This window comes from Arachis hypogaea, chromosome 20 (assembly GCF_003086295.3).
Source record: "Arachis hypogaea cultivar Tifrunner chromosome 20, arahy.Tifrunner.gnm2.J5K5, whole genome shotgun sequence".
In the NCBI taxonomy this organism is placed as follows: domain Eukaryota; kingdom Viridiplantae; phylum Streptophyta; class Magnoliopsida; order Fabales; family Fabaceae; genus Arachis; species Arachis hypogaea.
In genome coordinates, this window is record NC_092055.1 from 130465892 (window position 1) to 130481620 (window position 15729).

Below are 15729 nucleotides of genomic sequence, written 5' to 3' on the forward strand. Positions count from 1 at the left end.
ATTCAATTCAACTTATTCCGCTTCTAAGATATCCATTCGCACCCAAGAACATGATGAATGTGATGATTATGTGACGCTCATCATCATTCTCACTTATGAACGCGTGCCTGACAAACACTTCTGTTCTACATGCAAACAAGCTAGAATGAATATCTCTTGGATATCTAATACAGGGGACCGAGTCCGAGATATTAGAATCTTTGTGGTATAAGTTAGAACCCATGGATGGCCATTCCTGAGATCTGAAAAGTCTAAACCTTGTCTGTGGTATTCCGAGTAGGATCTGGAAAGCAGAGGTTCAGAGGAACGAAAGCATCTCTATACACTTATCTGAAATTCTCACCAATGAATTACATAAGTATTTCTATCTTTATTTTCTGTTTATTTATTATTATTATTCGAAAACTCCATAACCATTTGATATCTGCTTGACTGAGATTTACAAGGTGACCATAGCTTGCTTCAAGCCGACAATCTCCGTGGGATCAACCCTTACTCACGTAAGGTTTTATTACTTGGACGACCCAGTGCACTTGCTGGTTAGTTGTATCGAAGTTGTGACAAATCATGAATTAAGATTAGAGCACCAAGTTTTTGGAGCCATTACCAGGGATCACAATTTCGTGCACCAAGTTTTTGGCGCCGTTGCCGGGGATTGTTCGAGTTTGGATAACTGACGGTTCATCTTGTTGCTCAGATTAGGTAACTTTCTTTTCGTTTTCTTTTCAAAAATATGTTTTTCTTCAGAATTTTTAAGAATGAATTCTAGCGTTTCATGAAGCATGTTGAAGCCTGGCTGGCTGCAAAGCCATGTCTAAATTCTTTTGGACTGAGGCTTCCATCTGTTAAGAAAAGCTTATATGCCTGATTTGTACCATCTATAGCTTGGCTGGCCATTGGCCATGTCTAGTGTTTTGGACCGGAGCTTTCACTGAAAGCTTGGCTGGCTAGTGAGCCATGTCTAATTCCTGGACTGAAGCTTTAGACTAAGAGTGCAAGATTCCTGGAATTCATATTAAAAATTTTGGAATCCTTATTTTTATTTTCCAATTAATTTTCGAAAAATACCAAAAAAATTAGAAAATCATAAAAATCAAAATTATTTTTGTGTTTCTTGTTTGAGTCTTGAGTCAGATTTTAAGTTTGGTGTCAATTGCATGTTTTAAGTTTGCATAAAATTTTCGAAAAATTCATGCATTCATAGTGTTCTTCATGATCTTCAAGTTGTTCTTGATAAGTCTTCTTGTTTGATCTTTAAATTTTCTTGTTTTGTGTCTTTTCTTATTTTTCATATGCATTTTTCGTTTGTTAGAGTCCAAGCATTAAGGATTTCTAAGTTTGGTGTCTTGCATGTTTTCTTTGCATCAAAAATTTCTCAAAAATATGATCTTGATGTTCATCATGATCTTTAAAGTATTCTTGGTGTTCATCTTGACATTCATAGCATTCTTGCATGCATTTATTGTTTTGATCTAAAATTTCGTACATTGCATCATTTTCATGTTTTTCTCTTTCATCATTAAAAATTCAAAATTCAAAAAATATCTTTCCCTTTTTCACTCTTAAATTTCGAAAATTTGGATTGACTTTTTCAAAAATTTTTTAAAATCTAGTTGTTTTTATGAGTCAAATCAAATTTTCAATTTAAAAATCTTATCTTTTTCAAAATCTTTTTCAAAAATCAAATCTTTTTCATTTCTCTTATTTATTTTCGAAAATTTTAAAAATATTTTTCAAAAATCTTTTTCTTAATTTTATTTCATAATTTTCGAAAATATCATCAAAAATTAATGTTTTGATTCAAAAATTTCAAGTTTGTTACTTGCTTGTTAAGAAAGATTCAAACTTTAAGTTCTAGAATCATATCTTGTGATTACTTGTGAGTCAAGTCATTAATTTTGATTTTTAAAATAAAATCTTTTTCAAAACTAATTTCAATCATATCTTTTCAAAAATATCTTTTTATCCTATCTTTTTCAAATATCTTTTCTAACTTCTTATCTTCTTATCTTTTCAAAAATTGAATTTCAAATCTTTTTCAACTAACTAATTAACTTTTTGTTTGTTTCTTATCTCTTTCAAAACTACCTAACTAACTATGCCTCTCTAATTTTCAAAAATACCTCCCTCTTTTTCAAAAATTCTTTTTAATTAATTAATTGTTTCAATTTTTAATTTTAATTTTAATTTTATCTTAATTTTCGAAAATCATGAACTCTTTTTCAAAATTTATTTTTCGAATTCCCTATCTCCCATCTCCTTCTATTTATTTATTACTTACTAACACTTCTCTTCATCTCATGTCTCTGCTATCCTCACCCTTGTGTTTGGATTCTCCTTCCTTCTCTTTTCTTACATTACATTCTTTTCTTCTTCTACTCACACAAAGGAATCTCTATACTGTGACATAGAGGATTCCATATTTTCTTTGTTATTCCCTTCTTTGTCATATGAGTAGGAGCAAGGACAAGAACATTCTTGTTGAAGCAGATCCTGAACCTGAAAGGACTCTGAAAAGGAAACTAAGAGAAGCTAAAATATAACAATCCAGAGACAACCTTACAGGAATTTTTGAACAAGAAGAGGATATGACAGTCGAAAATAATAATAATGCAAGGAGGATGCTTGGTGACTTTACTGCACCTAATTCCAATTTACACGGAAGAAGCATCTCCATCCCTACCATTGGAGCAAACAATTTTGAGCTTAAACCTCAATTAGTTTCTCTGATGCAACAAAACTGCAAGTTTCATGGACTTCCATCTGAAGATCCCTTTCAGTTCTTAACTAAATTCTTGCAGATATGTGACACTGTTAAGACTAATGGAGTAGATCCTGAAGTCTACAGGCTCATGTTTTTCCCGTTTGCTGTAAGAGACAGAGCTAGAATATGGTCGGACTCTCAACCTAAGGATAGCCTGAACTCTTGGGATAAGCTGGTCAAGGCTTTCTTAGCCAAGTTCTTTCCTCCTCAAAAGCTGAGTAAGCTTCGAGTGGATGTTCAAACCTTCAGACAAAAAGAAGGTGAATCCCTCTATGAAGCTTGGGAGAGATACAAGGAACTGACCAAAAAGTGTCCTTCTGACATGCTTTCAGAATGGATCATCCTGGAAATATTCTATGATGGTCTGTCTGAATTAGCTAAGATGTCATTGGATACTTCTGCAGGTGGATCCATTCACCTAAAGAAAACGCCTGCAGAAGCACAAGAACTCATTGACATGGTTGCTAATAACCAATTCATGTACACTTCTGAGAGGAATCCTGTGAGTAATGGGACGCCTATGAAGAAGGGAGTTCTTGAAATTGATACTCTGAATGCTATATTGACTCAGCAAGTCAATATGATTTCTCAGAGCCTGAATGGAATGCAAGCTACATCCAACAGTACTCAAGAGGCATCTTCTGAAGAAGAAGCTTATGATCCTGAGAACCCTGCAATAGCAGAGGTGAATTACATGAGTGAACCTTATGGAAACACCTATAACCCCTCATGGAGAAATCATCCAAATTTCTCATGGAAGGATCAACAAAAGCCTCAACAAGGCTTTAATAAAGGTGGAAGAAACAGGTTTAACAATAGTAAACCTTTTCCATCATCCACTCAGCAACAGACAGAGAATTATGAGCAGAATCCATCTAGCTTAGCAAATTTAGTCTCTGATCTGTCTAAGGCCACTGTGAGTTTCATGAATAAAACAATGTCCTCCATTAGAAATCTGGAAGCATAAGTGGGCCAGCTGAGTAAGAAGATCACTGAAACCCCTCCTAGTACTCTTTCAAGCAATACAGAAGAGAATCCAAAGAGAGAATGCAAGGCCATTGATATAACCATCATGGCCGAATCTAAGGAAGAAGGGGAGGACGTGAATCCCAAGGAGGAAGACCTCCTGGGACGTTCAGTGATCAACAAGGAGTTTTCCTTTGAGGAACCAAAGGAATCTAAGGCGCATCTAGAGACCATAGAGATTCCATTGAACCTCCTTATGCCCTTCATGAGCTCTGATGAGTATTCTTCTTTTGAAGAGAATAAAGATGTTATTGAAGAGCAAGTTGCCAAGTTCCTTGGTGCAATCATGAAGCTGAATGCCAATTTATTTGGTAAAGAGACTTGGGGAGATGAACCTCCCCTGTTCACCAATGAACTAAATGCATTGGATCAACTGAGATTGCCTCAGAAGAAACAGGATCCTGGAAAGTTCCTAATACCTTGTACCATAGGCACCATAACCTTTGAGAAGGCTCTATGTTACCTTGGGTCAGGAATAAACCTCATGCCACTCTCTGTAATGGAGAAACTGGGAATCTTTGAGGTGCAAGCTGCCAGAATCTCATTAGAGATGGCAGACGACTCAAGAAAAGAGGCTTATGGACAAGTAGAGGACGTGTTAGTAAAGGTTGAAGGCCTTTACATCCCTGCTGATTTCATAATCCTGGATACTGGGAAGGATGAGGATGAATCCATCATTCTTGGAAGACCCTTCCTAGCCACAGCAAGAGCTGTGATTGATGTAGACAGAGGTGAACTAGTCCTTCAATTGAATGAGGACTCCCTTGTGTTTAAAACTCAAGGTCATCCTTCTGTAAACATGGAAAAGAGGCACAGTAAGCTTCTCTCAGTACAGAGTCAACTAAAGCCTCCACAGTCAAACTCTAAGTTTGGTGTTGGGAGGCCTCAGCCAAACTCTAAGTTTGGTGTTGAACTCCCATTTCCAAACTCTAAGTTTGGTGTTGGGAGTCTATAAAATTGACCTGATCACCTGTGTGGCTCCATGAGAGCCCACTGTCAAGCTATTGACATTGAAAAAGCGCTTGTTGGGAGGCAACCTAATTTTTATTTATCTAATTTTATTTTTATTTTATTGTTCTTTCATGTTTTATTAGGTTCATGATCATGTGGAGTCACAAAATAAATAGAAAAATCAAAAACAGAATCAAAAACAGCAGAAGAAAAATCACACCCTGGAGGAAGGGCTTACTGGCGTTTAAACGCCAGTAAGGAGCATTTGGCGTTGAACGCCAGTAAGGAGCATCTGGCGTTGAACGCCAGAAACAAGCAGCATCCTGGCGTTCAGACGCCAGAAATGCACACTGAGGAAAGCTGGCACTGAACGCCAGAAACAAGCATGGAGCTGGCGTTCAACGCCAGAAATATGCTGCATATGGGCGTTGAACGCCCAGAACAAGCATCAATTCGGCGTTTAAACGCCAGAATTGCATGCAAAGGCATTTTACATGCCTAATTGGTGCAGGGATGTAAATCCTTGACACCTCAGGACCTGAGGACCCCACAGGATCAACTCAGCATCTGTGGACCCCACAGGATCCCCACATACCTCCACTCACCTTCTCTCCTCATAATCCTATATCACCCTCTCTCTCTCCCCATCCCTTCTGTTTTCCATTCACCACTCACATCCATACACCCCACCTACCTTCAAAATTCAAAATCTCTTTCCCACCCAAGCCCACCCATATAGCCGAATACACACATCCCTCCATCTCCTCCATATCTTCTTCTTCTTCTACTATTCTTTCTTCTTTTGCTCGAGGGCGAGCAACATTCTAAGTTTGGTGTGGTAAAAGCATAGCTTTTTTTGTTTTTCCATAACCATTGATGGCACCTAAGGCTAGAGAAACCTCTAGAAAGAGGAAAGGAAAGACAAAAGCTTCCACTTCCGAGTCATAGGAGATGGAGAGATTCATCTCAAAGGTCTATAGCTTAGTGGTAGAACATTTGACTGCAAATCAAGAGATCCCTGAGATACCTCAGGGGATACATTTTCCTCCACACAATTATTGGGAGCAACTAAGGGTGGAACACCAAGAGCACTCCATCATCCTCCATAAAATTAGAGAAGATCAAAAGAGCTATGAGGGAGGAGCAACAAAGACAAGGAAGAGACATAGAAGAGCTCAAGGACATCATTGGTTCCTCAAGAAGAAAACGCCACCATCACTAAGGTGGACTCATTCCTTGTTCTCAAATTTTCTGTTTTTCGTTTTCTTTATGTTAAGTGCTTATCTATGTTAGTGTCTTATTACATGATCATTAGTTTTTAGTAACTTTGTCTTAAAGTTATGAATGTCCTATGAATCCATCACCTCTCTTAAATGAAAAATGTTTTTAATTCAAAAGAACAAGAAGTACATGAGTTTCGAATTTATCCTTGAACTTAGTTTAATTATATTGATGTGGTGACAATATTTTTTGTTTTCTGAATGAATGCTTGAACAGTGCATATGTCTTTTGAAGTTGTTGTTTAAGAATGTTAAATATGTTGGCTCTTGAAAGAATGATGATAAGGAGACATGTTATTTGATAATATGAAAAATCATAAAAATGATTCTTGAAGCAAGAAAAAGCAGTGAATACAAAGCTTGCAGAAAAAAAAATGGCGAAAAAAAAATAGAAAAGAAAAAGCAAGCAGAAAAAGCCAAAAGCTCTTAAAACCAAAAGGCAAGAGCAAAAAGCCAATAACCCTTAAAACCAAAAGGCAAGGGTAAATAAAGAGGATCCCAAGGCTTTGAGCATCAGTGGATAGGAGGGCCTAAAGGAATAAAATCCTGGCCTAAGCAGCTAAACCAAGCTATCCCTAACCATGTGCTTGTGGCGTGAAGGTGTCAAGTGAAAACTTGAGACTGAGCGGTTAAAGTCAAGGTCCAAAGCAAAAAAAGAGTGTGCTTAAGAACCTTGGATACCTCTAATTGGGAACTTTAGCAAAGCTGAGTCACAATCTGAAAAGGTTCACCCAGTTATGTGTTTGTGGCATTTATGTATCCGGTGGTAATACTGGAAAACAAAGTGCTTAGGACCACGGCCAAGACTCATAAAGTAGCTGTGTTCAAGAATCAACATACTGAACTAGGAGAATCAATAACACTATCTGAACTCTAAGTTCCTATAGATGCCAATCATTCTGAACTTCAATGGATAAAGTGAGATGCCAAAACTATTCAAGAGGCAAAAAGCTACAAGTCCCGCTCATCTGATTGGAGCTATGTTTCATTGATATTTTGGAATTTATAGTATATTCTCTTCTTTTTATCCTATTTGATTTTCAGTTGCTTGGGGACAAGCAACAATTTAAGTTTTGTGTTGTGATGAGCGGATAATTTATACGCTTTTTGGCATTGTTTTTAGTATGTTTTTAGTAGGATCTAGTTACTTTTAGGGATGTTTTTATTAGTTTTTATGTTAGATTCACGTTTCTGGACGTTACTATGAGTTTGTGTATTTTTCTATGATTTCAGGTATTTTCTGGCTGAAATTGAGGGACTTGAGCAAAAATCAGATTCAGAGGTTGAAGAAGGACTGCTGATGCTGTTGGATTCTGACCTTCCTGCACTCAAAGAGGATTTTCTGGAGCTACAGAACTCAAAATGGCGCGCTTCCAATTGCGTTGGAAAGTAGATATCCAGGGCTTTCCATCAATATATAGTAGTCCATACTTTGCCCGATTTTAGATGATGCAAAAGGGCGTTGAACGCCAGTTCTATGCTGCAGTCTGGAGTTAAAGGCAAGAAACACATCACGAACTAGAGTTGAATGCCAAAAACACGTTACAACTTGGCGTTCAACTCCAAAAGAAGCCTCTGCACGTGTAAACTTCAAGCTCAGCCCAAGCACACACCAAGTGGGCCCCGGAAGTGGATTTATGCATCAATTACTTACTTCTGTAAACCCTAGTAACTAGTTTAGTATAAATAGGACTTTTTACTATTGTATTAGACATATGGGGACGTCTAGTTCTTAGATCATGGGGGCTGGCCATTCGGCCATGCCTGAACCTTTCACTTATGTATTTTTCAACGGTAGAGTTTCTGCACTCCAAAGATTAAGGTGTGGAGCTCTGCTGTTCCTCGTGATTTAATGCAAAGTACTACTGTTTTATATTCAATTCAACTTATTCCGCTTCTAAGATATCCATTCGCACCCAAGAACATGATGAATGTGATGATTATGTGACGCTCATCATCATTCTCACTTATGAATGCGTGCCTGACAAACACTTCTGTTCTACATGCAAACAAGCTAGAATGAATATCTCTTAGATATCTAATACAGGGGACCGAGTCCGAGATATTAGAATCTTTGTGGTATAAGTTAGAACCCATGGATGGCCATTCCTGAGATCCGAAAAGTCTAAACCTTGTCTGTGGTATTCCGAGTAGGATCTGGGAAGGGATGGCTGTGACGAACTTCAAACTCGCGAGTGCTGGGCGTAGTGACAGACGCAAAAGGAGGGTGAACCCTATTCCAGTATGATCGAGAACCTCCAGATGATTAGCCGTGCCGTGACAGAGCATTTGGACCTTTTTCACAGAGAGGATGGGATGTAGCCATTGACAATGGTCATGCCTTACATAAAGCTTGCCATGGAAAGGAGTAGGAAGGATTGGATGAAGACAGCAGGAAAGCAGAGGTTCAGAGGAACGAAAGCATCTCTATACATTTATCTGAAATTCTCACCAATGAATTACATAAGTATTTTTATCTTTATTTTCTGTTTATTTATTATTATTATTCGAAAACTCCATAACCATTTGATATCCGCCTGACTGAGATTTACAAGGTGACCATAGCTTGGTTCAAGCTGACAATCTCCGTGGGATCGAGCCTTACTCACGTAAGGTTTTATTACTTGGACGACCCAGTGCACTTGCTGGTTAGTTGTATCGAAGTTGTGACAAATCATGAATTAAGATTTGAGCACCAAGTTTTTGGAGCCATTACCAGGGATCACAATTTCGTGCACCAGAGCTCCTGACAACTAGAGTGCAGAATTCATGGAGAGTTTGCATTGACTATAGGCGTCTCAACCAAGCTATTCGTAAGGATCATTACCCCTTGCCATTTATTGATCAGTTGCTTGATCGCCTGTCAAGTAAATCCCATTATTGTTTTTTAGATGGTTATACAGGATATTTTCAAATTCATATAGCTCCTGAAGGTCAGGAGAAGACCACTTTTACATGTCCCTTTGGAACGTATGCTTATAAAAGAATGCCTTTTGGCTTGTGTAATACACCTGCTACTTTCCAAAGATGTATGATGAGTATCTTTTCAGATCTTATTGAGAACTGTATGGAAGTTTTTATGGATGATTTTAGCATATATGGTGATTCATTTAGCCTTTGCTTGGATAGTTTATCTAGAGTATTAAACAGGTGTGTTAGTACAAACCTTGTCTTAAATTTTGAAAAATGTCACTTTATGGTAAGACAAGGAATTGTACTAGGACATGTTGTGTCTAATACTGGCATTTCTGTAGATCCAGCAAAGGTGGATGTTATTTCTAGTTTACCTTACCCCCCCTCCGTGAGGGAAGTCCGTTCGTTCCTTAGCCATGCAGGTTTTTACAGGAGATTCATTAAGGACTTCAGTAAGGTAGCATTGCCTTTATCCAAATTGCTGCAGAAAGATATTGAGTTCGAGTTTAGTGAGGATTGTATGAAAGCGTTTGATAAGCTAAAGATCGCCTTGACTCAAGCTCCAATTGTGAGAGGACCAGACTGGAGCCAACCATTTGAAATTATGTGTGATGCTTCCAACCATGCAGTAGGAGTGGCGCTGGCTCAGCGCGAAGGTAAGGATCCTTTTGTAATTGCTTATGCATCTAAGACTTTAGATGTTGCTCAATCTAATTACACTACTACTGAAAAAGAGCTTCTAGCTATTGTTTTTGCTCTGGATAAATTCCGAGCCTATTTACTTGGTACTAAGGTAGTAGTGTACTCAGACCATGCAGCTCTAAAATATTTATTAGCTAAAAAGGAGTCCAAACCAAGACTAATACGTTGGATACTGCTGCTGCAAGAATTTAATTTAGAAATCAAGGATAGGAGTGGTAACCAGAATTTAGTGGCAGACCACTTGAGTCATCTTGAGCACATTAAGGATGGTTCCACTCCTATAAATGATAATTTCCCATTTGATAGCTTACATGCAGTATCTGAAGTAGTTCCTTGGTATATACCTGTAGCTAATTATCTAGTTAGCCACACTTTTCCTCCAAATTTTACTAAGCATTAAAGAGACAAGCTGAAAAGCGAGTCCAAATATTATATATGGGATGATCAATATTTATGGAGGTGTGGTGCTAACCAGGTAATTAGGCGGTGTGTGCCTCAATCAGAATTCCAGTCCATTTTAGAGGCCTGCCACTCATCTGAGAGTGGAGGACATTTTGGCCCTCAAAGAACAGCTAGAAAAATTCTAGACTGTGGATTCTGGTGGCCTACTCTTTTTAAAGACGCTGCTAAATTTTGTAAATCTTGTTCTCCATGCCAAAGGTTTAGTAATATATCCAAGAGGGATGAGATGCCTCAACAGATTATGCTTTTCTGTGAAATTTTTTACGTTTGGGGCATTGACTTCATGGGTCCATTTCCAAATTCTAATGGTTACTTTTATATACTATTAGCTGTAGATTATGTTTCTAAATGGGTGGAAGCAATTCCTACCCGTACTGATGATGCTAACACTGTTGTTTCCTTTGTTAGAAACCATATTATTTGTCGCCTTGGATCACCACGAGCAATCGTGAGCGATCAAGACACTCACTTTTGTAACAGGAGATTAACGGGATTATTGAAGAGGCATGGGATAATTCATAAAGTAGCAACATCTTACCATCCCCAGACCAATGGACAAGCAGAAGTCTCTAACAGAGAGATAAAGCGTATTCTGGAAAAGATAGTAAAACCTCATAGGAAGGACTGGAGTGCCAGGCTACAAGATGCACTCTGGATATATAGAACAGCATACAAGACACCCATTGGGATGAGCCCCTTCCGCTTAGTATACGGAAAGGCTTGCCACCTTCCAGTGGAGGTGGAACACAAGGCTTTCTGGGCTGTGAGGGAGTGCAACATGAATCTTGAGAAAGCTGGTGCTGAAAGAAAGCTGCAACTAGCAGAACTGAAGAATCTTCGCCTAGAAGCATATGACAACTCCAGGAGATACAAAGAAAAGATGAAGGCTGTCCATGGCAAGCACATAAAAAAGAGAGAATTCAGACCAGGGAAGTTAGTTTTTCTTTATAACTCCAGACTGAGGCTTATGCCAGGCAAACTGAGATCAAGATGGGAAGGTTCATATAGAGTAGAAAAGGCAGAGTGATGAGCGGATAATTTATACGCTTTTTGGCATTGTTTTTAGTATGTTTTTAGTAGAATCTAGTTACTTTTAGGGATGTTTTCATTAGTTTTATGTTAAATTCACATTTCTAGACTTTACTATGAGTTTGTGTATTTTTCTGTGATTTCAGGTATTTTCTGGCTGAAATTGAGGGACTTGAGCAAAAATCAGATTCAGAGGTTGAAGAAGGACTACTGATGTTGTTGGATTCTGACCTCCCTGCACTCAAAGTGGATTTTCTAGAGTTACAGAACTCAAAATGGTGCGCTTCCAATTGCGTTGGAAAGTAGACATCCAGAGCTTTCCATCAATATATAATAGTTCATACTTTGGCCGAGTTTAGATGACACAAAAGGGCGTTGAACGCTAGTTCTATGCTGCAGTCTGGAGTTAAACGCCAGAAACACGTCACGAGCCAGAGTTGAACGCCAGAAATACGTTACAACCTGGCGTTCAACTCCAAAAGAAGCCTCTGCACGTGGAAAGCTAAAGCTCAGCCCAAGCACACACCAAGTGGGCCCCGGAAGTGGATTTATGCATCAATTACTTACTTCTGTAAACCCTAGTAGCTAGTTTAGTATAAATAGGACTTTTTACTATTGTATTAGACATCCTGGATTGTATTTTTGATCCTGTGATCACGTTTTGGGGGCTGGCCATTCGGCCATGCCTGAACCTTCATCACTTATGTATTTTCAAACGGTAGAGTTTCTGCACTCCATAGATTAAGGTGTGGAGCTCTGCTGTTCCTCATGAATTAATGCAAAGTACTACTGTTTTTCTATTCAATTCAACTTATTCCGCTTCTAAGATATTCATTTGCACTTCAACATGAATGTGATGAACGTGACAATCATCATCATTCCCTATGAACGCGTGCCTGACAACCACTTCTGTTCTACCTTAGATTGAATGAGTATCTCTTGGATCTCTTAATCAGAATCTTCGTGGTATAAGCTAGATTGATGGCGGCATTCATGAGAATCCGAAAAGTCTAAACCTTGTTTGTGGTATTCCGAGTAGGATTCAGGGATTGAATGACTGTGACGAGCTTCAAACTCGCGAGTGCTGGGCGTAGTGACAGACGCAAAAGGAGGGTGAATCCTATTCCAGTATGATCGAGAACCTCCAGATGATTAGCCATGCAGTGACAGCGCATCGGACCATTTTCACAGAGAGGATAGGATGCAGCCATTGACACTGGTGATGCCTCCAGATGATTAGCCATGCAGTGACAGCGCATCGGACTATTTTCACAGAGAGGATGAAAAGTAGCCATTGACAACGGTGATGTCCTTACATAAAGCCAGCCATGGAAAGAAGTAGGACTGATTGGATGAAGACAGCAGGAAAGCAGAAGTTCAGAGGAACGATGCATCTCTATACGCTTATCTGAAATTCTCACCAATGAATTACATAAGTATTTCTATCTTTATTTTCTATTTATTTATCATTTATTTTCGAAAACTCCATAACCATTTGATATCCGCCTGACTGAGATTTACAAGGTGACCATAGCTTGCTTCATACCGACAATCTCCGTGGGATCGACCCTTACTCACGTAAGGTTTTATTACTTGGACGACCCAGTGCACTTGCTGGTTAGTTGTGCGAAGTTGTGAAGTTATGTTTGGACTATGGTTCTGTGCACCAGTTTTTGGCGCCATTGCCAGGGAGAGAACGAACAACAAATTTTACAATCTCAGGGATCACAATTTCTGCGCACCAAGTTTTTGGCGCCGTTGCCGGGGATTGTTCGAGTTTGGACAACTGACGGTTCATCTTGTTGCTCAGATTAGGTAATTTTCTTTTTGTTTTATTTTCAAAAATTTTTCAAAAAAATCTTTCAAAATTTCTCATCTGTTTTCGAAAATTATTCTAAATTTTTTTAAGAATGAATTCTAGTGTTTCATGAAGCATGTTAAAGCCTGACTGGCTGTAAAGCCATGTCTAAATTCATTTCGACTGGGGCTTCCAACCCAACATTATCAAGAGCAAGCTAGTTGTTGCTAATCCACCTGCTGCTGTTCCTGATCCACCTGATTTACATGCTAAAGCTTGACTGGCTATTAAGCGATGTCTAACCCTCAGATTGGAGCTTTAGACTAAGAGTGCAAGATTCCTGGAATTCATATTAAAAATTTTGGAATCCTTATTTTTCATTTTCACAAATAATTTTCGAAAAATACAAAAAAAAATCATAAAATCATAAAAATCAAAAATATTTTGTGTTTCTTGTTTGAGTCTTGAGTCAATTTTTAAGTTTGGTGTCAATTGCATTTTTTCTAAAAATTTTATGCATTTTTCGAAAATTCATGCATTCATAGTGTTCTTCATGATCTTCAAGTTGTTCCTGGCCAGTCTTCTTGTTTGATCTTGATATTTTCTTGTTTTGTGTCTTTTCTTGTTTTTCATGTGCATTTTTGCATTCATAGTGTCTGAACATGAAAGATTTCTAAGTTTGGTGTCTTGTATGTTTTCTTTGCATTGAAAATTTTTCAAAAATATGTTCTTGATGTTTATCATGATCTTCAAAGTGTTCTTGGTGTTCATCTTGACATTCATAGCATTCTTGCATGCATTCATTGTTTTGATCCATAACTTTCATGCATTGCATCATTTTCATGTTTTTCTCTCTCCTCATAAAAAATTCAAAAATAAAAAAATATCTTCTCCTTTTTCTTCTCATAAATTCGAAAATTTGAGTTGACTTTTTCAAAACTTTTTAAAATTTAGTTGTTTTATTATGAGTCAAATCAAATTTTCAATTTAAAAATCTTATCTTTTTCAAAATCTTTTTCAAAAATCAAATCTTTTTCATTTTTCTTATTTATTTTCGAAAATTTTAAAAATATTTTTTTTTCAAAAATCTTTTTCTTAATTTTATCTCATAATTTTCAAAAATATCATCAAAAATTAATGTTTTGATTCAAAAATTTCAAGTTTGTTACTTGCTTGTTAAGAAAGATTCAAACTTTAAGTTCTAGAATCATATCTTGTGATTACTTGTGAGTCAAGTCATTAATTTTGATTTTAAAAATCAAATCTTTTTCAAAACTAATTCTAATCATATCTTTCTATCATATCTTTTTTTAAAAAATTCTTATCTTTTTCAAAAATTTGATTTTCAAATATCTTTTCTAACTTATTATCTTCTTATCTTTTCAAAATTGATTTTCAAATTTGTTTCAACTAACTAACTAACTTTTTGTTTGTTTCTCATCTCTTTCAAAACTACCTAACTAACTATCCCTCTCTAATTTTTGAAAATCCCTCCCTCTTTTTCAAAAAAATTCTTTTTAATTAACTAATTGTTTCAAATTTTAATTTTAATTTATTCCTTCTTTTAATTTTCGAAAATCACTAACCATTTTTCAAAAATAATTTTCGAAAATCCTTCTCTCTCATCTCCTTCTGTTTATTTATTCATCTACTAACATCTCTCCCTCACTCACCAAAAATCCGAACCCTCTCTCTCTCTGAGTTCAGATTTTCTCTTCTTCTTTTCTTCTACTCACATAAGGGAACCTCTATACTTGGGCAAAAAAGATCCCTATTATTATTATTTTTCTGTCCCTCTTTTTCATATGAGCAGGAGCAAGGACAAGAACATTCTTGTTGAAGCAGACCCTGAACCTGAAAGGACTCTGAAGAGGAAACTAAGAGAAGCTAAATTACAACAATCCAGCAAGCACCTTTCAGAAATTTTCGAACAAAAAGAGGAGATGGCAGCCGAAAATAATAATAATGCAAGAAGGATGCTTGGAGACTTTACTGCACCTAATTCTAATTTACATGGAAGAAGCATCTCCATCCCCACCATTGGAGCAAACAATTTTGAGCTTAAACCTCAATTAGTTTCTCTAATGCAACAAAACTGCAAGTTTCATGGACTTCTATCTGAAGATCCCTTTCAGTTCTTAACTGAATTCTTACAGATTTGTGATACTGTTAAGACTAATGGAGTAGATCATGAAGTCTACAGGCTCATGCTTTTCCCTTTTGCTGTAAGAGACAGAGCTAGAGTGTGGTTGGACTCTCAACCCAAAGATAGCCTGAACTCTTGGGATAAGCTGGTCACGACTTTCTTAGCCAAGTTCTTTCCTCCTCAAAAGCTGAGCAAGCTTAGAGTGGATGTTCAAACCTTCAGACAGAAAGAAGGTGAATCCCTCTATGAAGCTTGAGGGAGATACAAGGAATTGACCAAAAAGTGTCCTTCTGACATGCTTTCAGAATGGACCATCCTGGATATATTCTATGATGGTCTGTCTGAATTAGCTAAGATGTCATTAGATACTTCTGCAGGTGGATCCATTCACCTAAAGAAAATGCCTACAGAAGCTCAAGAACTCATTGACATGGTTGCTAATAACCAGTTCATGTACACTTCTGAGAGGAATCCTGTGAGTAATGGGACACCTCAGAAGAAGGGAGTTCTTGAAATTGATACTCTGAATGCCATATTGGCTCAGAACAAAATATTGACCCAGCAAGTCAATATGATTTCTCAGAGTCTGAATGAAATGCAAGCTGCATCCAACAGTACTCAAGAGGCATCTTCTGAAGAAGAAGCTTATGATCCTGAG

The 15729-nt window shown here is 37.4% G+C and overlaps 2 non-coding genes across 2 annotated transcripts; both read right to left on the reverse strand.

Annotated features, from left to right (window-relative positions):
* Positions 1-2984: 2984 nt before the first annotated feature.
* LOC112787455 (small nucleolar RNA R71) lies at positions 2985-3092 on the reverse strand. Its single transcript, XR_003194869.1, has one exon. It is a non-coding gene; the product is annotated as a small nucleolar RNA R71 (small nucleolar RNA).
* Positions 3093-15264: 12172 nt separating this feature from the next.
* Positions 15265-15372, reverse strand: LOC112788764 (small nucleolar RNA R71). The gene has a single exon (XR_003196114.1). It is a non-coding gene; the product is annotated as a small nucleolar RNA R71 (small nucleolar RNA).
* Between the last annotated feature and the right edge of the window lie 357 nt (positions 15373-15729).